The sequence below is a fragment of the Salvelinus fontinalis genome, chromosome 2, assembly GCF_029448725.1.
Source record: "Salvelinus fontinalis isolate EN_2023a chromosome 2, ASM2944872v1, whole genome shotgun sequence".
Lineage (NCBI taxonomy): Eukaryota > Metazoa > Chordata > Actinopteri > Salmoniformes > Salmonidae > Salvelinus > Salvelinus fontinalis.
Genome location: NC_074666.1, coordinates 70,381,473 through 70,406,259, shown reverse-complemented (window position 1 = coordinate 70,406,259; position 24,787 = coordinate 70,381,473). Strand labels below are relative to the sequence as shown.

The 24,787-nt window shown below is 40.9% G+C and overlaps 5 non-coding genes and 6 pseudogenes across 5 annotated transcripts; all 11 read right to left on the bottom strand.

Annotated features, from left to right (window-relative positions):
* Positions 1 to 501: 501 nt before the first annotated feature.
* Positions 502 to 651, bottom strand: LOC129834028 (U1 spliceosomal RNA; annotated as a pseudogene).
* A 12,170-nt stretch (positions 652 to 12,821) lies between these two features.
* LOC129834122 (5S ribosomal RNA) lies at positions 12,822 to 12,940 on the bottom strand. The gene has a single exon (XR_008756212.1). It is a non-coding gene; the product is annotated as a 5S ribosomal RNA (ribosomal RNA).
* Positions 12,941 to 13,612: 672 nt separating this feature from the next.
* LOC129834016 (U1 spliceosomal RNA) lies at positions 13,613 to 13,762 on the bottom strand (annotated as a pseudogene).
* Positions 13,763 to 14,455: 693 nt separating this feature from the next.
* Positions 14,456 to 14,574, bottom strand: LOC129834023 (5S ribosomal RNA). The gene has a single exon (XR_008756162.1). It is a non-coding gene; the product is annotated as a 5S ribosomal RNA (ribosomal RNA).
* A 672-nt stretch (positions 14,575 to 15,246) lies between these two features.
* On the bottom strand, positions 15,247 to 15,396 carry LOC129834010 (U1 spliceosomal RNA; annotated as a pseudogene).
* A 694-nt stretch (positions 15,397 to 16,090) lies between these two features.
* Positions 16,091 to 16,209, bottom strand: LOC129833965 (5S ribosomal RNA). Its single transcript, XR_008756148.1, has one exon. It is a non-coding gene; the product is annotated as a 5S ribosomal RNA (ribosomal RNA).
* A 673-nt stretch (positions 16,210 to 16,882) lies between these two features.
* On the bottom strand, positions 16,883 to 17,032 carry LOC129834006 (U1 spliceosomal RNA; annotated as a pseudogene).
* A 695-nt stretch (positions 17,033 to 17,727) lies between these two features.
* LOC129833963 (5S ribosomal RNA) lies at positions 17,728 to 17,846 on the bottom strand. Its single transcript, XR_008756147.1, has one exon. It is a non-coding gene; the product is annotated as a 5S ribosomal RNA (ribosomal RNA).
* Positions 17,847 to 18,518: 672 nt separating this feature from the next.
* On the bottom strand, positions 18,519 to 18,668 carry LOC129833999 (U1 spliceosomal RNA; annotated as a pseudogene).
* A 695-nt stretch (positions 18,669 to 19,363) lies between these two features.
* LOC129833765 (5S ribosomal RNA) lies at positions 19,364 to 19,482 on the bottom strand. The gene has a single exon (XR_008756102.1). It is a non-coding gene; the product is annotated as a 5S ribosomal RNA (ribosomal RNA).
* A 673-nt stretch (positions 19,483 to 20,155) lies between these two features.
* Positions 20,156 to 20,305, bottom strand: LOC129833992 (U1 spliceosomal RNA; annotated as a pseudogene).
* Between the last annotated feature and the right edge of the window lie 4,482 nt (positions 20,306 to 24,787).

Sequence of the window (24,787 nt, the reverse complement as noted above, 5' to 3'; positions counted from 1 at the left end):
AACAAACCTTGCAAACATTTCTAAGCGAGGGCACATATTTCAGCCTTGTGGGAAAAAACGGACAAATACAATGACTTCTGACAAATACATCATCAGCAACAGTTTCCCATGCAGCTATCCTACTAGCCACGATAAATACACAAAAGCTCTGGATGTTGAAAACCTATTGCATTGTTCTGTGCTAAGGAGGAACGCATGTATGGACAATTTCATATTGGAAGCGCATGACACATCATGACCGGGGGGGGGGGTTAGAGTGGCTTCCCAACTATCTCCTGATTGAAGTACCAGCGTGGCATAAATACAATGCTGCATTTCGCAACATAATGTTTCGACAAAATGCCAACAATATTTTACAAACAAATGTTTCCACCTTTCGATTGGTCCACAAAGTCTCCTTCACAACTGACTTCAAAGATCTCCATAAGCACAGTCAGTTGACTCAAGTCATCTTTAAGCCTGCCGCCATGCAACGGTTTATCATTAACAAAGACATCAGGGTAAAGCGCAAACGAGCACTACCATAAATTTTGCAATCGAGATTCACACATTTGGAAAATTCGCAAGGGGTCAGCACAGCCAGAGTGCAATGGCTGAGCCCCACACCGGCTGAACCACCTTCTTGATTACAGTATCTCTTTTGCTTAGTGGAGGAAAAGTCTCTCCAGTGCCAACATTTTCCGCTAACGGTAACCACTTTGTGTTCTGATAATATCATATCACATCGACCTGCGTTAAATGCCGTTTAGGAATGCACTTGCACACAGAGTAGTGAAAAAGTAGTTTATTTTGTTTACTAGATTATATCAGTGAACCACTAGATTCCCATCATGCAACACTGTCGAAAAAATCACCAATTACTTTTTAATATCTTAACCTATCTGATATCACAAATGTTTGCGATATGACGAAATACAATCACATTCAGACACACACACACACACACACAGACAAATGCATGAAACCAATTGATTTATTATCGATAACATCTCAGATTCCCTTGTGCTTTTGATTTACTCCATAAAAGAAGGGTTGTAATTCCAACATGGAAAACACAGGGCCATCAGACACCAGTCCAGTTCCACTCCTCACCAGCATTATTTCCTTTGATCATTTGAACAGGGCGAGGGAGCACAGAGCACACACAAGCTGCATTCAGTAACAATATTCTTATTTGTCTTATAAATAAAAGGCAGTTGCTCCCTGACAACACAAGGAACTTTGATCGTATTAAAAGGGCAGGGGAGACTAGCCCATAGAGGCTGCATTTAGTCAATTCAGCAACAAATGCTTACTACAAGGCAGTGTTGCTGATGAAATAATGCCACACCCCCTAGTGGACAAAAGGCTTACAGCACCTGGTATTCCCAGGCGGTCTCCCATCCAAGTACTAACCAGGCCCGACCCTGCTTAGCTTCCGAGATCGGACGAGATCGGGCGTATTTTTTTTTTTTTTTATCTTTTATTATGAAAAACAATCATTATTTACAACATTCAGTCAATAATAAATAAGGATGAACAATTCACCCTTTTTTCAAAATCTGAAGAAAAAAAAAATTAAAAACAATTAAAATCACAATCCTTCACTAAAACCAATTAATAATTAAATACAAGTTTTCCATTTGACAGAATTTCAATAAAAGTACTCCCCCACACAAACAATTTTTCAAAATTTCCTCCACCGTATCTATATATTATCTCTATATCTTTCTCTAAAATCCTGCTAAAAAAACCTTCCACACTCACAATTTTCCCTTCATAATGACCTAGATTCCTTCTTAATCTTATCGCATATCTAGCATGACTCAGTATAAAATTCACCAAATTAAAATTTAAAACTTTACTTTTCCCACTTAAACCAAAAAGAAACAACCTCCTCCACTCCACCCCAGTAAAAATCTCTTCTCCCCAATGTTTTACTAAAAGCCCCTTTAAAAACTCGTGAAAATCTTTCAACCTACTACATTCAACAAAAAAGTGCATAAAATTTTCCACCCCCGTACCACAAATATCACATTCTCTTTTAACATCCCTATTTATTTGATGCAAAACCACATTTGTAAAAATCCTATTATGTTTCATTTTAAAATCATTGTCTTCACATTCTATAAAATTACATTTTACATTTACATTCTTCCATATTGATTTCACATCCATATTTGGAAACACCCTAGACCACACTTTTTCCGAAGCAGGAACTTTTATCTCTTTTAAAATACATTTTCGATAAACCATTTTAACTTTTAAACCTGATAAATCATGTTTCTCCCCATTACTTTCATAATATAAAACCGGTAAACCCCTAGATCTTTTGACCACCTCTTTATTTATTAAAATCACCCACTCCCCAGGAATACATCCTAATATTTTCTTATACATATTCTCCACAGTAGTTTTACTTATCTCTTCATCTACTTCAACCACATTATCATATATAGCCGGAAATGGAAGAAACCCAGGAATTACCTCATATGCTATGTCACCTATCTGCCTCATCCCAGCCCTCATAAAATATTTACAAAACAACATCATATTATTGTACTTTATCTTTGGATTTAAAAATATCGGCTGATTTAAAATATTTTCTAAAATGGTACATTCATAATAAACATTTGGTAAAAACTGCCCCCAAGCCTCAAACACTTCTCTATAAAACAAAGGTATATTACCTAACATTTCTTTCTTCATACTCATCAATAAACCATTGTCCCCCATCCTCCCAACCTCCTGCAAATACTCTTTAAAAAACCTTTTCCACCCATAATCCAATTCACCAAATAAATATTTCCGTACCATTTTTACTCTAATTGCTGTTTTCCTTACACTTAAATCTACCAACTTCAAACCCCCCTCCTCATAACCTGCAATCAAAGTTTTAAAAGCTATTTTCACCCCCTTCCCATCCCATAAAAAATCAACTACAATTTTATTCATTTCAGATAAAACCCATTCTGGCATATCTAAAACATTCATTACATAAATAAAAATTGACATCAACAATGAATTTATGACAATTACTTTCCCTTTTAATTTCAAAGACCTCCCCCTCCACATATTTACCACCATTCTAACTTTATTTATTACACCACTCCATGTCAAATCCCTAGCTTCCATTTCCTTCACCCCTAAAAACACTCCTAACACCTTAAAATAATCTTTAACCACTTTAAAAGGAAAATTCCCCTCATTAATCTTCCCAATATACATTACTATTGACTTCTCCATGTTAACCTTTGCACCCGATGCTTGTCCATATACTTTAAAACATTCCATCACCCTTTTTACACTACCCTCATCTCGAACTGTTATAGTGGTATCATCTGCGTATTGATGAATTAAACTAAAACCTCCTTGCGGAGTCTGTACACAATTTATAAGATTATCTTTTTTAAGAAATGCTGCTAAGGGTTCTACCGATAAAACAAACAATAATGCTGATAAAGGGCACCCCTGTCTCACAGATCTCTCAAGAATAAAAGAATCAGTTAAAACTCCATTACATTTCACCCTACTTTTTGCCTTCTTATATAATAATTTTATCCATCCTATTATTCTATTACCAAAACCATATTTACCCATTACCCTAAACATAAAATCATGTTCCACCCTATCAAAAGCTTTATTTAAATCTATGCTTAAAACAATTCCCCCCATCTTATCATGATTCATTTTATTTATCACATCTCTAATTGTATTAATTGTGTCAGCAATATCTCTCCCTGGCACACTATAATTCTGTGTAGGTGCTATAATATCATTTAAAACTTGCTTCATTCTATTTGCCAGTATTTTAGCTAAAATCTTATAATCCGAATTTAATAAACTAATTGGCCTATAATTCTCCAGTTTTAATTTGCTCCCCTTATTTTTATATAAAATCGTTATCAGCCCTGTCACCATAGATTCTGAAACACAATTATTCTCCTCCATATATTGATAAACTTCCAATAAAATAGGTGCTAACAAACTGGCATATATTTTATAAAACTCTGCAATTATTCCATCTACTCCAGGACTCTTATTTACTTGTAAACCCTTAATCGCATCTTTAATTTCAGTCAATGTTATCTTCCCATCACACATTTGTTTATCCTCTACATTAATTTGCACATCCACACTATCCAATATCTCCTTTACACACCCCTCATCCACCTCCCCTTTCTTAAATAAATCCTTATAAAAATTCTGCACTGTTTCTAAAACCTCTACATAATCATTGACAACTTCACCCTTTACATTTTCGATCTCTCTAATATATGTTCTCCTCTGTTTATTCTTCTCTAACCCAAGAAAAAATGAAGTACATTTCTCCCCCTCCAAAACATACTTTGCCTTACTTCTTATAATTGCACCCTTACACTTATCTATTTCATATTTACTCAATTGTGCTTTTAATTGCAAAAACTTTTCTATATTATAATTAGGTTCACTGTCACACTTCCTCATTTCTTCATCCAATTTAGCTCTCAACTCATTTTCTTCTCTTTTCATCCTACCTCTCTTTTTCCTTGCATATCTTATACTAAAAACTTTTATTTTTTCCTTAACCTTGTCCCACCACATACACTTATCATTCTCTTTCTGCTTATCCTCCATTTCACATACTATCAAAGATTTAAGTTGTTTCCCATATTCCTCATCTCCTAAATACCCTGCATTCATACACCATATTCCACCCCCTGTTCTCTCCTTATCTAATCCCACTGAAAATGTTAAACCTGCATGATCACTAAAAGTTGTAAAAACATACTTAATATCTTTCATAAAATTCCTTAAACCTTCTTTTACTAAAACCAGATCTATCCTCGTTTGTTTCAAATCCCCTAAAACCACCTGCCTTCTAGAAAATTCTCTTTTTTCTGGATTTTCCTCTCTCCATATATCAATCATTCCTTTTTCTAACATCATCTTCTTTAAAACCCCCCTAGATACATCACTTCTAAAAATAGCTCCTCTTGTCATGTCCAGTCTATCCATTTTAACATTAAAATCCCCAACTACAATACAGTTTCCCTCACACCATTTTCCTATTTCTAAAAATAAATCTTTGCGCTCTATTTCATTATTAGGCGCATAAATATTTATAATTCTAAAAACCCTACTCATATATTCAAAATCTAAAATTAAAATCCTCCCATTATTATCATTATATATATGTTTCACATTATCCACCACATCCTTCCTCAATAAAATAGCAACCCCACTAGAATTCCCCCTGCCATTGTTAACAAAAATAAAATCTCTCCATATTTTTTTTACTTCTAAAATACATACATTGTCCCAATGTGTTTCTTGAAGGCATAAAATATCCGAATTCTTCATTTTAACTATTCTTTGAAATTTTTCCATTGTTCTTAACCCATTCGCATTGATTGACATAATATTAACCATTCCAATAAATAATAAAAAGAAAAAATATTTTCTCTTTATCCTCTACCTTTTGTCATGTCTTCTTCCTTTTCCGTCCTTTTTCACCTCCAACGCCGCTTTCCTCTTCCTGTAGCCTCCCCTTGTTCTATCAATCTTTTCCATGTCTTCTGAATCTGAAATTGGCTCTAAATCCATCTCTTCCAACCAACTCGAACTCTCCTTTCCTGTGCCTGTTATGCTGCCTGTATCCACTTGCGTCTCCACCCCTGTCAGCATCCCACTCCCCTCCACTTCACCTCCTTCCGAGGCACCCACATAGCCCGAGGCCCCCCCCAATATCTGTGAGTCCCCAGTTCCTCCACCCAGCCCACTCCCCCCCTCCTCCTGAAAACTCCCTCTTCTTATTCCTGAATCCATACTGTCCCCAATTTCATCCGTCTTCTGTTCCATCTTCTCCCCTCTTCTTTTCTCCGTCTCTCCACCCTCCACCACGTCCTCTCCTCCATCGTCTTCTTCTGCTCGGGGTGATACATCAGCCTCCACAAAAAGATCCTGGCTCCCCTCCTCATTTCCACCCTCTCCACAGCTGCATTCGTCAGCTCTCATGCGACATCCTTCGCAAAATGCCCTTTCCTTTCCACCTACACATTCTCTTGCATAGTGTCCTTGATTGCCACACTTAAAGCACTTAAATTCCGGGCAGTCTTTCACTATGTGCCCGGGTTGAATGCACAACCGACACACTCTGACCTGTTTGTCATGAATGACTCTGAAATATTCCGCTCCTTCCAACGTCTCAATTCTTGTAGAATAAGGTAATGATGTCACTTTTTCTGTAAACTTGACTTTGCAGAAACGTGTCCCATCAACCACCTCCGTTCCTGGCCAAACTCTCCTTCTTATCTCCGAGACGGCCTCCACTCCCCAGCTACTCAGCTTGCCCAGTATCACACCATCTTCTACGTAAACTGGGAGATTCATAAAAGACACCACCAATTCCTTCACATTAATATCTCTCGCCAGAATCTTTGTGTCCTTTATTCTCAATCCATCCATTAACCGTTCTTTTCCTTTTTCATTTCTCATTGTAATTTCGTACTTCTTTTCTCCTTTCATTCGGCATCCCACCACCTCTCCACACACCTCCTTAATTGCTCTTAGTAGTTCCATTGTCGTCACTTTGTCTTCTCCTTCCAACTCAATTGCCACCGTATATTCTTTTCCATATTTCATTCCTTCTTTACCTTCATTTTTCTTCCGTTGCGCATTTTCGTTGTCCTTGTCCATTCCGTTTATCGTTTCCATGTTGTCCGTCATAGTAAAAAATGAATCCAAAAAAAAAACTCTCCCCCAAGCAGAAAAACTGCAAGGGGGAAGACTAACCAAACTTTAAACTATTCAACTGAAGAAAATAATAAATTATATTGCAAAAACCACTTAATTAACAAAAATAGCTCTCGAGCAAACACTCTCCAGCAAACACTCACTCACAGCTCAGACACTCGCACCTGTCGTCACTTCTCCAATCAGGAAATGCGCATTCAGGCTGGTATGGCCGTAAGCGAAGGGCAAACTCTTGGTACACTATATAAAGGCAATGTGTGTCTGATAAACAGACATTGCATTCTCACCAATTAGATAAGCAGCTTGAACTTTGGCTCACTCAAAAAGTGGAAGAAATTACATATACTGTAGCCATCACTTTTTAGCACAGATAGTTGGATGAAATACAAACAAACCTTGCAAACATTTCTAAGCGAGGGCACAAATTTCAGCCTTGTGGGAAAAAACGGACAAATACAATGACTTCTGACAAATACATCATCAGCAAAAGTTTCCCATGCAGCTATCCTACTAGCCACAATAAATACACAAAAGCTCTGGATGTTGAAAACCTATTGCATTGTTCTGTGCTAAGGAGGAATGCATGTATGGACAATTTCATATTGGAAGCGCATGACACATCATGACCGGGGGGGGGGGTTAGAGTGGCTTCCCAACTATCTCCTGATTGAAGTACCAGCGTGGCATAAATACAATGCTGCATTTCGCAACATAATGTTTCGACAAAATGCCAACAATATTTTACAAACAAATGTTTCCACCTTTCGATTGGTCCACAAAGTCTCCTTCACAACTGACTTCAAAGATCTCCATAAGCACAGTCAGTTGACTCAAGTCATCTTTAAGCCTGCCGCCATGCAACGGTTTATCATTAACAAAGACATCAGGGTAAAGCGCAAACGAGCACTACCATAAATTTTGCAATCGAGATTCACACATTTGGAAAATTCGCAAGGGGTCAGCACAGCCAGAGTGCAATGGCTGAGCCCCACACCGGCTGAACCACCTTCTTGATTACGGTATGTCTTCTGCTTAGTGGAGGAAAAGTCTCTCCAGTGCCAACATTTTCCGCTAACGGTAACATTTACATTTACATTTAAGTCATTTAGCAGACGCTCTTATCCAGAGCGACTTACAAATTGGTGCATTCACCTTATGACATCCAGTGGAACAGCCACTTTACGATAGTGCATCTAAATCTTTTAAGGGGGGGGGGGGGGGGGGGGGGGCAGAAGGATTGCTTTATCCTAGGTATTCCTTGAAGAGGTGGGGTTTCAGGTGTCTACGGAAGGTGGTGATTGACTCCGCTGTCCTGGCGTCGTGAGGGAGTTTGTTCCACCATTGGGGTGCCAGAGCAGCGAACAGTTTTGACTGGGCTGAGCGGGAACTGTACTTCCTCAGTGGTAGGGAGGCGAGCAGGCCAGAGGTGGATGAACGCAGTGCCCTTGTTTGGGTGTAGGGCCTGATCAGAGCCTGAAGGTACTGAGGTGCCGTTCCCCTCACAGCTCCGTAGGCAAGCACCATGGTCTTGTAGCGGATGCGAGCTTCAACTGGAAGCCAGTGGAGAGAGCGGAGGAGCGGGGTGACGTGAGAGAACTTGGGAAGGTTGAACACCAGACGGGCTGCGGCGTTCTGGATGAGTTGTAGGGGTTTGATGGCACAGGCAGGGAGCCCAGCCAACAGCGAGTTGCAGTAATCCAGACGGGAGATGACAAGTGCCTGGATTAGGACCTGCGCCGCTTCCTGTGTGAGGCAGGGTCGTACTCTGCGGATGTTGTAGAGCATGAACCTACAGGAACGGGCCACCGCCTTGATGTTAGTTGAGAACGACAGGGTGTTGTCCAGGATCACGCCAAGGTTCTTAGCGCTCTGGGAGGAGGACACAATGGAGTTGTCAACCGTGATGGCGAGATCATGGAACGGGCAGTCCTTCCCCGGGAGGAAGAGCAGCTCCGTCTTGCCGAGGTTCAGCTTGAGGTGGTGATCCGTCATCCACACTGATATGTCTGCCAGACACGCAGAGATGCGATTCGCCACCTGGTCATCAGAAGGGGGAAAGGAGAAGATTAATTGTGTGTCATCTGCATAGCAATGATAGGAGAGACCATGTGAGGTTATGACAGAGCCAAGTGACTTGGTGTATAGCGAGAATAGGAGAGGGCCTAGAACAGAGCCCTGGGGGACACCAGTGGTGAGAGCGCGTGGTGAGGAGACAGATTCTCGCCACGCCACCTGGTAGGAGCGACCTGTCAGGTAGGACGCAATCCAAGCGTGGGCCGCGCCGGAGATGCCCAACTCGGAGAGGGTGGAGAGGAGGATCTGATGGTTCACAGTATCGAAGGCAGCCGATAGGTCTAGAAGGATGAGAGCAGAGGAGAGAGAGTTAGCTTTAGCAGTGCGGAGCGCCTCCGTGATACAGAGAAGAGCAGTCTCAGTTGAGTGACTAGTCTTGAAACCTGACTGATTTGGATCAAGAAGGTCATTCTGAGAGAGATAGCAGGAGAGCTGGCCAAGGACGGCACGTTCAAGAGTTTTGGAGAGAAAAGAAAGAAGGGATACTGGTCTGTAGTTGTTGACATCGGAGGGATCGAGTGTAGGTTTTTTCAGAAGGGGTACAACTCTCGCTCTCTTGAAGACGGAAGGGACGTAGCCAGCGGTCAAGGATGAGTTGATGAGCGAGGTGAGGTAAGGGAGAAGGTCTCCGGAAATGGTCTGGAGAAGAGAGGAGGGGATAGGGTCAAGCGGGCAGGTTGTTGGGCGGCCGGCCGTCACAAGACGCGAGATTTCATCTGGAGAGAGAGGGGAGAAAGAGGTCAAAGCACAGGGTAGGGCAGTGTGAGCAGAACCAGCGGTGTCGTTTGACTTAGCAAACGAGGATCGGATGTCGTCGACCTTCTTTTCAAAATGGTTGACGAAGTCGTCTGCAGAGAGGGAGGAGGGGGGGGGAGGGGGAGGAGGATTCAGGAGGGAGGAGAAGGTGGCAAAGAGCTTCCTAGGGTTAGAGGCAGATGCTTGGAATTTAGAGTGGTAGAAAGTGGCTTTAGCAGCAGAGACAGAAGAGGAAAATGTAGAGAGGAAGGAGTGAAAGGATGCCAGGTCCGCAGGGAGGCGAGTTTTCCTCCATTTCCGCTCGGCTGCCCGGAGCCCTGTTCTGTGAGCTCGCAATGAGTCGTCGAGGCACGGAGCGGGAGGGGAGGACCGAGCCGGCCTGGAGGATAGGGGACATAGAGAGTCAAAGGATGCAGAAAGGGAGGAGAGAAGGGTTGAGGAGGCAGAATCAGGAGATAGGTTGGAGAAGGTTTGGGCAGAGGGAAGAGATGATAGGATGGAAGAGGAGAGAGTAGCGGGGGAGAGAGAGCGAAGGTTGGGACGGCGCGATACCATCCGAGTAGGGGCAGTGTGGGAAGTGTTGGATGAGAGCGAGAGGGAAAAGGATACAAGGTAGTGGTCGGAGACTTGGAGGGGAGTTGCAATGAGGTTAGTGGAAGAACAGCATCTAGTAAAGATGAGGTCAAGCGTATTGCCTGCCTTGTGAGTAGGGGGGGAAGGTGAGAGGGTGAGGTCAAAAGAGGAGAGGAGTGGAAAGAAGGAGGCAGAGAGGAATGAGTCAAAGGTAGACATGGGGAGGTTAAAGTCACCCAGAACTGTGAGAGGTGAGCCGTCCTCAGGAAAGGAGCTTATCAAGGCATCAAGCTCATTGATGAACTCTCCAAGGGAACCTGGAGGGCGATAAATGATAAGGATGTTAAGCTTGAAAGGGCTGGTAACTGTGACAGCATGGAATTCAAAGGAGGCGATAGACAGATGGGTAAGGGGAGAAAGAGAGAATGACCACTTGGGAGAGATGAGGATCCCGGTGCCACCACCCCGCTGACCAGAAGCTCTCGGGGTGTGCGAGAACACGTGGGCAGACGAAGAGAGAGCAGTAGGAGTAGCAGTGTTATCTGTGGTGAGCCATGTTTCCGTCAGTGCCAAGAAGTCGAGGGACTGGAGGGACGCATAGGCTGAGATGAGCTCTGCCTTGTTGGCCGCGGATCGGCAGTTCCAGAGGCTACCGGAGACCTGGAACTCCACGTGGGTCGTGCGGGCTGGGACCACCAGGTTAGGGTGGGCGCGGCCACGCGGTGTGAAGCGTTTGTATGGTCTGTGCAGAGAGGAAAGAACAGGGATAGACAGACACATAGTTGACAGGCTACAGAAGAGGCTACGCTAAAGCAAAGGAGATTAGAATGACAAGTGGGCTACACGTCTCGAATGTTCAGAGAGTTAAGCTTACGTTGCAAAAATAAAATAAAATAAAAGATCTGATTGACTAAAATGATATAGTACTGCTGGCTGGTGAAGTAGCCTGGCTAGCAGTGGCTGCGTTGTTGAAAGTGAAGCTGGCTAGGTGACCTCGACAATTTCTCTAAATTTCTCTAAACTACACAATTATCATGGATACAAGGACAGCAAAGACAACTAGCTAACACTACGCTAATCAAGTCGTTCCGTTGTAATGTAAGTTTCTACAGTGCTGCTATTCGGTAGAAGTTGGCTAGCTAGCAGTGTTAGCTAGCAGTGTTGGCTAGGTAGGAGGACGGCAGCGCGGCAGGCGAAAATAGCTGGCTAGCTAACCGATAATTACTCAAAGCTACACAATTATCTTAGATACAAAGATAGCAAAGAAAACTATGTAGCTAGCTAACACTACACAAATCAAGTCGTTCCGTTGTAATGTAATCGTTTCTACAGTGCTGCTAATCGGTGGCTAGCTGGCTAGCTAGCAGGGTTGACTACGTTACGTTAGGACGAGAATACCTGGCTAGCGAACCTCAGCGAACCTCGATAACTACACAATTATCTTTGATACAAAGACGGCTATGTAGCCAGCTAAGTAGCTAGCTAAGATCAAACAAATCAAAGATAGCAAAGACAACTGTGTAGCCAGCTAACACTACACTAATCAAGTCGTTCCGTTGTAATGCACTCGTTTCTACAATGCTGCTATCGGTGGCAAGCTGGCTAGCTAGCAGTGTTGGCTACGTTGCGTTACGTTAGGACGAAAATAGCTGGCTAGCGAACCTCAATAACTACACAATTATGTTTGATACAAAGACGGCTATGTAGCTAGCTAAGATCAAACAAATCAAACCGTTGTACTGTAATGAAAATGAAAATCAGACCGTTGTACTATAATGAAATGTAATGAAAAGTTATACTACTATTCGGTAGACGGTGGACGTTTGCCAGCTGGCTAGCTGCTGGGCAGATAGCAGTGTGGACTACGATAGACGACGAAATACGATAATTACGCAATTATCTTTGATACACAGACGGCTATGTAGCTAGCTAAGAAGAAATTGCTAAGGTTGGACAAATTAAACCATTGTACTATAATGAAATGAAATGTAATGAAAAGTTATACAACCTGCAGAGCGAATGCAAATGCGACCGCTCGCTCCAAACCGGATGTCACACTTTCTGTTCTGATAATATCATATCACATCGACCTGCGTTAAATGCCGTTTAGGAATGCACTTGCACACAGAGTAGTGAAAAAGTAGTTTATTTTGTTTACTAGATTATATCAGTGAACCACTAGATTCCCATCATGCAACACTGTCGAAAAAATCACCAATTACTTTTTAATATCTTAACCTATCTGATATCACAAATGTTTGCGATATGACGAAATACAATCACATTCAGACACACACACACACACACAGACAAATGCATGAAACCAATTGATTTATTATCGATAACATCTCAGATTCCCTTGTGCTTTTGATTTACTCCATAAAAGAAGGGTTGTAATTCCAACATGGAAAACACAGGGCCATCAGACACCAGTCCAGTTCCACTCCTCACCAGCATTATTTCCTTTGATCATTTGAACAGGGCGAGGGAGCACAGAGCACACACAAGCTGCATTCAGTAACAATATTCTTATTTGTCTTATAAATAAAAGGCAGTTGCTCCCTGACAACACAAGGAACTTTGATCGTATTAAAAGGGCAGGGGAGACTAGCCCATAGAGGCTGCATTTAGTCAATTCAGCAACAAATGCTTACTACGAGGCAGTGTTGCTGATGAAATAATGCAACACCCCCTAGTGGACAAAAGGCTTACAGCACCTGGTATTCCCAGGCGGTCTCCCATCCAAGTACTAACCAGGCCCGACCCTGCTTAGCTTCCGAGATCAGACGAGATCGGGCGTATTCAGGCTGGTATGGCCGTAAGCGAAGGTGCATCTCTTTGCACACCATATAAAGTCAAAGTGAGTCTGATAAACAGACGTTGCATTCTCACCAATTAGATAAGCAGCTTGAACTTTGGCTCACTCAAAAAGTGGAAGAAATTACATATACTGTAGCCATCACTTTTTAGCACAGATAGTTGGATGAAATACAAACAAACCTTGCAAACATTTCTAAGCGAGGGCACAAATTTCAGCCTTGTGGGAAAAAACGGACAAATACAATGACTTCTGACAAATACATCATCAGCAAAAGTTTCCCATGCAGCTATCCTACTAGCCACAATAAATACACAAAAGCTCTGGATGTTGAAAACCTATTGCATTGTTCTGTGCTAAGGAGGAATGCATGTATGGACAATTTCATATTGGAAGCGCATGACACATCATGACCGGGGGGGGGGGGGTTAGAGTGGCTTCCCAACTATCTCCTGATTGAAGTACCAGCGTGGCATAAATACAATGCTGCATTTCGCAACATAATGTTTCGACAAAATGCCAACAATATTTTACAAACAAATGTTTCCACCTTTCGATTGGTCCACAAAGTCTCCTTCACAACTGACTTCAAAGATCTCCATAAGCACAGTCAGTTGACTCAAGTCATCTTTAAGCCTGCCGCCATGCAACGGTTTATCATTAACAAAGACATCAGGGTAAAGCGCAAACGAGCACTACCATAAATTTTGCAATCGAGATTCACACATTTGGAAAATTCGCAAGGGGTCAGCACAGCCAGAGTGCAATGGCTGAGCCCCACACCGGCTGAACCACCTTCTTGATTACAGTATCTCTTTTGCTTAGTGGAGGAAAAGTCTCTCCAGTGCCAACATTTTCCGCTAACGGTAACCACTTTGTGTTCTGATAATATCATATCACATCGACCTGCGTTAAATGCCGTTTAGGAATGCACTTGCACACAGAGTAGTGAAAAAGTAGTTTATTTTGTTTACTAGATTATATCAGTGAACCACTAGATTCCCATCATGCAACACTGTCGAAAAAATCACCAATTACTTTTTAATATCTTAACCTATCTGATATCACAAATGTTTGCGATATGACGAAATACAATCACATTCAGCACCACACACACACACACAGACAAATGCATGAAACCAATTGATTTATTATCGATAACATCTCAGATTCCCTTGTGCTTTTGATTTACTCCATAAAAGAAGGGTTGTAATTCCAACATGGAAAACACAGGGCCATCAGACACCAGTCCAGTTCCACTCCTCACCAGCATTATTTCCTTTGATCATTTGAACAGGGCGAGGGAGCACAGAGCACACACAAGCTGCATTCAGTAACAATATTCTTATTTGTCTTATAAATAAAAGGCAGTTGCTCCCTGACAACACAAGGAACTTTGATCGTATTAAAAGGGCAGGGGAGACTAGCCCATAGAGGCTGCATTTAGTCAATTCAGCAACAAATGCTTACTACGAGGCAGTGTTGCTGATGAAATAATGCAACACCCCCTAGTGGACAAAAGGCTTACAGCACCTGGTATTCCCAGGCGGTCTCCCATCCAAGTACTAACCAGGCCCGACCCTGCTTAGCTTCCGAGATCAGACGAGATCGGGCGTATTCAGGCTGGTATGGCCGTAAGCGAAGGTGCATCTCTTTGCACACCATATAAAGTCAAAGTGAGTCTGATAAACAGACGTTGCATTCTCACCAATTAGATAAGCAGCTTGAACTTTGGCTCACTCAAAAAGTGGAAGAAATTACATATACTGTAGCCATCACTTTTTAGCACAGATAGTTGGATGAAATACAAACAAACCTTGCAAACATTTCTAAGCGAGGGCACAAATTTCAGCCTTGTGGGAAAAAACGGACAAATACAATGACTTCTGACAAATACATCATCAGCAAAAGTTTCCCATGCAGCTATCCTACTAGCCACAATAAATACACAAAAGCTCTGGATGTTGAAAACCTATTGCATTGTTCTGTGCTAAGGAGGAATGCATGTATGGACAATTTCATATTGGAAGCGCATGACACATCATGACCGGGGGGGGGGGGGTTAGAGTGGCTTCCCAACTATCTCCTGATTGAAGTACCAGCGTGGCATAAATACAATGCTGCATTTCGCAACATAATGTTTCGACAAAATGCCAACAATATTTTACAAACAAATGTTTCCACCTTTCGATTGGTCCACAAAGTCTCCTTCACAACTGACTTCAAAGATCTCCATAAGCACAGTCAGTTGACTCAAGTCATCTTTAAGCCTGCCGCCATGCAACGGTTTATCATTAACAAAGACATCAGGGTAAAGCGCAAACGAGCACTACCATAAATTTTGCAATCGAGATTCACACATTTGGAAAATTCGCAAGGGGTCAGCACAGCCAGAGTGCAATGGCTGAGCCCCACACCGGCTGAACCACCTTCTTGATTACAGTATCTCTTTTGCTTAGTGGAGGAAAAGTCTCTCCAGTGCCAACATTTTCCGCTAACGGTAACCACTTTGTGTTCTGATAATATCATATCACATCGACCTGCGTTAAATGCCGTTTAGGAATGCACTTGCACACAGAGTAGTGAAAAAGTAGTTTATTTTGTTTACTAGATTATATCAGTGAACCACTAGATTCCCATCATGCAACACTGTCGAAAAAATCACCAATTACTTTTTAATATCTTAACCTATCTGATATCACAAATGTTTGCGATATGACGAAATACAATCACATTCAGACACACACACACACCACACAGACAAATGCATGAAACCAATTGATTTATTATCGATAACATCTCAGATTCCCTTGTGCTTTTGATTTACTCCATAAAAGAAGGGTTGTAATTCCAACATGGAAAACACAGGGCCATCAGACACCAGTCCAGTTCCACTCCTCACCAGCATTATTTCCTTTGATCATTTGAACAGGGCGAGGGAGCACAGAGCACACACAAGCTGCATTCAGTAACAATATTCTTATTTGTCTTATAAATAAAAGGCAGTTGCTCCCTGACAACACAAGGAACTTTGATCGTATTAAAAGGGCAGGGGAGACTAGCCCATAGAGGCTGCATTTAGTCAATTCAGCAACAAATGCTTACTACGAGGCAGTGTTGCTGATGAAATAATGCAACACCCCCTAGTGGACAAAAGGCTTACAGCACCTGGTATTCCCAGGCGGTCTCCCATCCAAGTACTAACCAGGCCCGACCCTGCTTAGCTTCCGAGATCAGACGAGATCGGGCGTATTCAGGCTGGTATGGCCGTAAGCGAAGGTGCATCTCTTTGCACACCATATAAAGTCAAAGTGAGTCTGATAAACAGACGTTGCATTCTCACCAATTAGATAAGCAGCTTGAACTTTGGCTCACTCAAAAAGTGGAAGAAATTACATATACTGTAGCCATCACTTTTTAGCACAGATAGTTGGATGAAATACAAACAAACCTTGCAAACATTTCTAAGCGAGGGCACAAATTTCAGCCTTGTGGGAAAAAACGGACAAATACAATGACTTCTGACAAATACATCATCAGCAAAAGTTTCCCATGCAGCTATCCTACTAGCCACAATAAATACACAAAAGCTCTGGATGTTGAAAACCTATTGCATTGTTCTGTGCTAAGGAGGAATGCATGTATGGACAATTTCATATTGGAAGCGCATGACACATCATGACCGGGGGGGGGGGGGGTTAGAGTGGCTTCCCAACTATCTCCTGATTGAAGTACCAGCGTGGCATAAATACAATGCTGCATTTCGCAACATAATGTTTCGACAAAATGCCAACAATATTTTACAAACAAATGTTTCCACCTTTCGATTGGTCCACAAAGTCTCCTTCACAACTGACTTCAAAGATCTCCATAAGCACAGTCAGTTGACTCAAGTCATCTTTAAGCCTGCCGCCATGCAACGGTTTATCATTAACAAAGACATCAGGGTAAAGCGCAAACGAGCACTACCATAAATTTTGCAATCGAGATTCACACATTTGGAAAATTCGCAAGGGGTCAGCACAGCCAGAGTGCAATGGCTGAGCCCCACACCGGCTGAACCACCTTCTTGATTACAGTATCTCTTTTGCTTAGTGGAGGAAAAGTCTCTCCAGTGCCAACATTTTCCGCTAACGGTAACCACTTTGTGTTCTGATAATATCATATCACATCGACCTGCGTTAAATGCCGTTTAGGAATGCACTTGCACACAGAGTAGTGAAAAAGTAGTTTATTTTGTTTACTAGATTATATCAGTGAACCACTAGATTCCCATCATGCAACACTGTCGAAAAAATCACCAATTACTTTTTAATATCTTAACCTATCTGATATCACAAATGTTTGCGATATGACGAAATACAATCACATTCAGACACACACACACACACACACAGACAAATGCATGAAACCAATTGATTTATTATCGATAACATCTCAGATTCCCTTGTGCTTTTGATTTACTCCATAAAAGAAGGGTTGTAATTCCAACATGGAAAACACAGGGCCATCAGACACCAGTCCAGTTCCACTCCTCACCAGCATTATTTCCTTTGATCATTTGAACAGGGCGAGGGAGCACAGAGCACACACAAGCTGCATTCAGTAACAATATTCTTATTTGTCTTATAAATAAAAGGCAGTTGCTCCCTGACAACACAAGGAACTTTGATCGTATTAAAAGGGCAGGGGAGACTAGCCCATAGAGGCTGCATTTAGTCAATTCAGCAACAAATGCTTACTACGAGGCAGTGTTGCTGATGAAATAATGCAACACCCCCTAGTGGACAAAAGGCTTACAGCACCTGGTATTCCCAGGCGGTCTCCCATCCAAGTACTAACCAGGCCCGACCCTGCTTAGCTTCCGAGATCAGACGAGATCGGGCGTATTCAGGCTGGTATGGCCGTAAGCGAAGGTGCATCTCTTTGCACACCATATAAAGTCAAAGTGAGTCTGATAAACAGACGTTGCATTCTCACCAATTAGATAAGCAGCTTGAACTTTGGCTCACTCAAAAAGTGGAAGAAATTACATATACTGTAGCCATCACTTTTTAGCACAGATAGTTGGATGAAATACAAACAAACCTTGCAAACATTTCTAAGCGAGGGCACAAATTTCAGCCTTGTGGGAAAAAACGGACAAATACAATGACTTCTGACAAATACATCATCAGCAAAAGTTTCCCATGCAGCTATCCTACTAGCCACAATAAATACACAAAAGCTCTGGATGTTGAAAACCTATTGCATTGTTCTGTGCTAAGGAGGAATGCATGTATGGACAATTTCATATTGGAAGCGCATGACACATCATGACCGGGGGGGGGGGGGTTAGAGTGGCTTCCCAACTATCTCCTGATTGAAGTACCAGCGTGGCATAAATACAATGCTGCATTTCGCAACATAATGTTTCGACAAAATGCCAACAATATTTTACAAACAAATGTTTCCACCTTTCGATTGGTCCACAAAGTCTCCTTCACAACTGACTTCAAAGATCTCCATAAGCACAGTCAGTTGACTCAAGTCATCTTTAAGCCTGCCGCCATGCAACGGTTTATCATTAACAAAGACATCAGGGTAAAGCGCAAACGAGCACTACCATAAATTTTGCAATCGAGATTCACACATTTGGAAAATTCGCAAGGGGTCAGCACAGCCAGAGTGCAATGGCTGAGCCCCACACCGGCTGAACCACCTTCTTGATTACAGTATCTCTTTTGCTTAGTGGAGGAAAAGTCTCTCCAGTGCCAACATTTTCCGCTAACGGTAACCACTTTGTGTTCTGATAATATCATATCACATCGACCTGCGTTAAATGCCGTTTAGGAATGCACTTGCACACAGAGTAGTGAAAAAGTAGTTTATTTTGTTTACTAGATTATATCAGTGAACCACTAGATTCCCATCATGCAACACTGTCGAAAAAATCACCAATTACTTTTTAATATCTTAACCTATCTGATATCACAAATGTTTGCGATATGACGAAATACAATCACATTCAGACACACACACACACACACACAGACAAATGCATGAAACCAATTGATTTATTATCGATAACATCTCAGATTCCCTTGTGCTTTTGATTTACTCCATAAAAGAAGGGTTGTAATTCCAACATGGAAAACACAGGGCCATCAGACACCAGTCCAGTTCCACTCCTCACCAGCATTATTTCCTTTGATCATTTGAACAGGGCGAGGGAGCACAGAGCACACACAAGCTGCATTCAGTAACAATATTCTTATTTGTCTTATAAATAAAAGGCAGTTGCTCCCTGACAACACAAGGAACTTTGATCGTATTAAAAGGGCAGGGGAGACTAGCCCATAGAGGCTGCATTTAGTCAATTCAGCAACAAATGCTTACTACGAGGCAGTGTTGCTGATGAAATAATGCAACACCCCCTAGTGGACAAAAGGCTTACAGCACCTGGTATTCCCAGGCGGTCTCCCATCCAAGTACTAACCAGGCCCGACCCTGCTTAGCTTCCGAGATCAGACGAGATCGGGCGTATTCAGGCTGGTATGGCCGTAAGCGAAGGTGCATCTCTTTGCACACCATATAAAGTCAAAGTGAGTCTGATAAACAGACGTTGCATTCTCACCAATTAGATAAGCAGCTTGAACTTTGGCTCACTCAAAAAGTGGAAGAAATTACATATACTGTAGCCATCACTTTTTAGCACAGATAGTTGGATGAAATACAAACAAACCTTGCAAACATTTCTAAGCGAGGGCACAAATTTCAGCCTTGTGGGAAAAAACGGACAAATACAATGACTTCTGACAAATACATCATCAGCAAAAGTTTCCCATGCAGCTATCCTACTAGCCACAATAAATACACAAAAGCTCTGGATGTTGAAAACCTATTGCATTGTTCTGTGCTAAGGAGGAATGCATGTATGGACAATTTCATATTGGAAGCGCATGACACATCATGACCGGGGGGGGGGGGGGTTAGAGTGGCTTCCCAACTATCTCCTGATTGAAGTACCAGCGTGGCATAAATACAATGCTGCATTTCGCAACATAATGTTTCGACAAAATGCCAACAATATTTTACAAACAAATGTTTCCACCTTTCGATTGGTCCACAAAGTCTCCTTCACAACTGACTTCAAAGATCTCCATAAGCACAGTCAGTTGACTCAAGTCATCTTTAAGCCTGCCGCCATGCAACGGTTTATCATTAACAAAGACATCAGGGTAAAGCGCAAACGAGCACTACCATAAATTTTGCAATCGAGATTCACACATTTGGAAAATTCGCAAGGGGTCAGCACAGCCAGAGTGCAATGGCTGAGCCCCACACCGGCTGAACCACCTTCTTGATTACAGTATCTCTTTTGCTTAGTGGAGGAAAAGTCTCTCCAGTGCCAACATTTTCCGCTAACGGTAACCACTTTGTGTTCTGATAATATCATATCACATCGACCTGCGTTAAATGCCGTTTAGGAATGCACTTGCACACAGAGTAGTGAAAAAGTAGTTTATTTTGTTTACTAGATTATATCAGTGAACCACTAGATTCCCATCATGCAACACTGTCGAAAAAATCACCAATTACTTTTTAATATCTTAACCTATCTGATATCACAAATGTTTGCGATATGACGAAATACAATCACATTCAGACACACACACACACACACACAGACAAATGCATGAAACCAATTGATTTATTATCGATAACATCTCAGATTCCCTTGTGCTTTTGATTTACTCCATAAAAGAAGGGTTGTAATTCCAACATGGAAAACACAGGGCCATCAGACACCAGTCCAGTTCCACTCCTCACCAGCATTATTTCCTTTGATCATTTGAACAGGGCGAGGGAGCACAGAGCACACACAAGCTGCATTCAGTAACAATATTCTTATTTGTCTTATAAATAAAAGGCAGTTGCTCCCTGACAACACAAGGAACTTTGATCGTATTAAAAGGGCAGGGGAGACTAGCCCATAGAGGCTGCATTTAGTCAATTCAGCAACAAATGCTTACTACGAGGCAGTGTTGCTGATGAAATAATGCAACACCCCCTAGTGGACAAAAGGCTTACAGCACCTGGTATTCCCAGGCGGTCTCCCATCCAAGTACTAACCAGGCCCGACCCTGCTTAGCTTCCGAGATCAGACGAGATCGGGCGTATTTTTTTTTTATTATTTTTTTTTTTTTTTACAACATTCAATCAATAATAAAAAAGGATGAACAATTCATCCTTTTACTAAATCAAAAAATCAAAAATAAATAAAATAAAACCTATTTAAAACACAATCATCCACTAAATCAACTTAATAATGAAATACAAGTTTCCCATTTGACAGAATTTCAATAAAAGTACTCCCCCACACAAACAATTTTTCAAAATTTCCTCCACCGTATCTATATATTATCTCTATATCTCTCTCTAATATGCTCCTAAAAAAACCTTCCACACTCACAATTTTCTCTTCATAATGACCTAAATTCCTTCTTAATCTCATCGCATATCTAGCATGACTTATTACAAAATTCATCAAATGAATATTTAAAACTTTACTTTTCCCATTCAAACCAAAAAGAAACAACCTCCTCCACTCCACCCCAGTAAAAATCTCTTCTCCCCAATGTTTTACTAAAAGCCCTTTTAAAAACTCATGAAAATCTTTCAACCTACTACATTCAATAAAAAAGTGCATCAAATTTTCCACCCCCGTACCACAAATATCACATTCTCTTTTAATATCCCTATTTATTTGATGCAAAACCACATTTGTAAAAATCCTATTATGTTTCAATTTAAAATCATTGTCTTCACATTCTATAAAATTATATTTTACATTTACATTCTTCCATATTGATTTTACATCCATGTTTGGAAACACCCTAGACCACACTTTCTCCGCAGCAGGACTTTTTATCTCTTTTAAAATACATTTTCTATAAACCATTTTAACTTTTAGACCTGATAAATCATGTTTCTCCCCATTACTTTCATAATATAAAACTGGTAAAGCCCTAGATCTTTTAACCACCTCTTTGTTTATTAAAATCACCCACTCCCCGGGAATACATCCTAATATTTTCTTATACATATTCTCCACAGTAGTTTTACTTATTTCTTCATCTACTTCAACCACATTGTCATATATAGCCTGAAATGGAAGAAACCCAGGAATTACCTCATATGCTATGTCACCTATCTGCCTCATCCCAGCCCTCATAAAATATTTACAAAACAACATCATATTATTGCACTTTATCTTTGGATTTAAAAATATCGGCTGATTTAAAATATTTTCTAAACTGGTACATTCATAATAAATATTTGGTAAAAACCGCCCCCAAGCCTCAAACACTTCTCTGTAAAACAAAGGTATATTACCAAACATTTCCTTCTTCATACTCATCAATAAACCATTGTCCCCCATCCTCCCAACCTCCTGCAAATACTCTTTAAAAAACCTTTTCCACCCATAATCCAATTCACCAAATAAATATTTCCGTACCATTTTTACTCTAATTGCTGTTTTCCTTACACTTAAATCTACCAACTTCAAACCCCCCTCCTCATAACCAGCAATCAAAGTTTTAAAAGCTATTCTCACCCCCTTCCCTTCCCATAAAAAATCAACTACAATTTTATTCATTTCAGATAAAACCCATTCTGGCATATCCAAAACATTCATTACATAAATAAATTTTGACATCAACAATGAATTTATGACAATTACTTTCCCTTTTAATTTCAAAGACCTCCCCCTCCACATATTTACCACCTTTCTAACTTTATTTATTACACCACTCCATGTCAAATCCCTAGCTTCCATTTCTTTCACCCCTAAAAACACTCCTAATACCTTAAAACCTGTCTAGGATCAGCGTGGCGCTAGCGGCACCCCCCCCCCCCCCCCCACTGAAAAACCAGTGCCGCGAAATTCAAAAAAAATATTTTTTGTAAAATATTTAACTTTCACACATTAAAGTCCAATACAGCTAATGAAAGACACAGATCTTATGAATCCAGTCAACATTTCCGATTTTTAAAATGTTTTACAGGGAAGACACAATATGTAAAGATGTACATCTATTACCTAAAAACACATTAGCATAATCCACCATCTTTTATTTGTCCACCAACACCAGTAGCCATCACCAATTCGGCTAAACTAAGATATTTATAGCCCCTAACCAACAAAAAAACTCATTAGATGACAGTCTGATAACATATTTATGGTATGGGATAGGTTTTGTTAGAAAAAAGTGCATATTTCAGGTATATGGCATAGTTTACAATTGCACCCACCATCACAAATGGACTAGAATAATTACAATGAGCAACGTGTTTACCTAACTACTAATCATCAAACATTTCGTAAAAATACACAGCATACACGAATCGAAAGACACAGATCCTGTGAATACAGACAATATTTCAGATTTTCTAAGTGTCTTACAGCGAAAACACAATAAATCGTTATATTAGCTTAGCACATAGCAATTAGCAGCCCAGCATTGATTCTAGCCAAAGTGAGCGATAAAAGTCAACATCGCCAAAAGATATTAATTTTTTCACTAACCTTCTCAGAATTCTTCCGATGACACTCCTGTAACATCACATTACAACATGCATATACAGTTTGATCGAAAATGTTTATATTTAGCCACCAAAATCATGGTTAGACAATGTGAAATGTAGACAAGCTGGTAAAGAAAACGTCCTTGCGCCACTTAGACAGTGATCTACTCTTATACATAAATACTCATAAACGTGACTAAAAAATATAGGGTGGACAGGGATTGATAGACAATTTAATTCTTAATACAATTGCGTTATTACATTTTTTAATTTATCCTTACTTTTCAATACAGTTTGCGCCAAGCGAAGCTACGTCAAAAAACATGGCGTCCTAAGCCACTAAAATGTTTCGACAGAAACACGATTTATCATAATAAAAATGTCCTACCTTGAGCTGTTCTTCCATCAGTATCTTGGGCAAAGGATCCTTTCTTGGGAGAAATCGTCTTTTGGTGGAAAGCTGTCCTCTTGCCATGTGGAAATGTCAACTACGTTCGGGATGAACTGAAAAGCGTGCCCAACTTTTCACATCGTTGCAAAAATAAATGTCCCAAAATCGCACTAAACGGATATAAATTGCTATAAAACGCTTTAAATTAACTACTTTGTGATGTTTGTAACTCCTATAACGAGTGAAAAGATGACCGGAGAAATATAACAGGCTAAACTAACGCTTGGAACAGGAGAGGGTCGGTGTCTTCCACGCGCGTTACGCAGCAAGAAAAGACTTGCTAGCTAAAGGTTTTTTTCATTTGTAGGGCCTGTGAACGAGCAATCGAGCCCGTTGGAATCGTCATCACGTAAAGGCATCCAGGGGAAGACGTAAGAAGTGTCCGTATAGTCATAGCAACGACAGAGCCCTTTTAAATGACTTCAGAAAAGTGGCCAACGTTTCTCAAATCTGACTCCATGTCAGGGAAATTGCTGTAGAATGGGCTCTGTTCCACTTAGAGACAAAATTTCAACTCCTATAGAAACTATAGACTGTTTTCTATCCAATAATAATAATAATATGCATATTGTACGATCAAGGATTTTGTGGGAAGCCGTTTAAAAAATTAGCCACATTAGCATAAATAGTCTAAACAGCGCCCCCATCCCCAACAGGTTAAAATAATCTTTAACCACTTTAAAAGGAAAATTCCCCTCATTAATCTTCCCAATATACATTACTACTGACTTCTCCATGTTAACCTTTGCACCCGATGCTTGTCCATATACTTTAAAACACTCCATCACCCTTTTTACACTACCCTCATCTCTAACTGTTATAGTGGTATC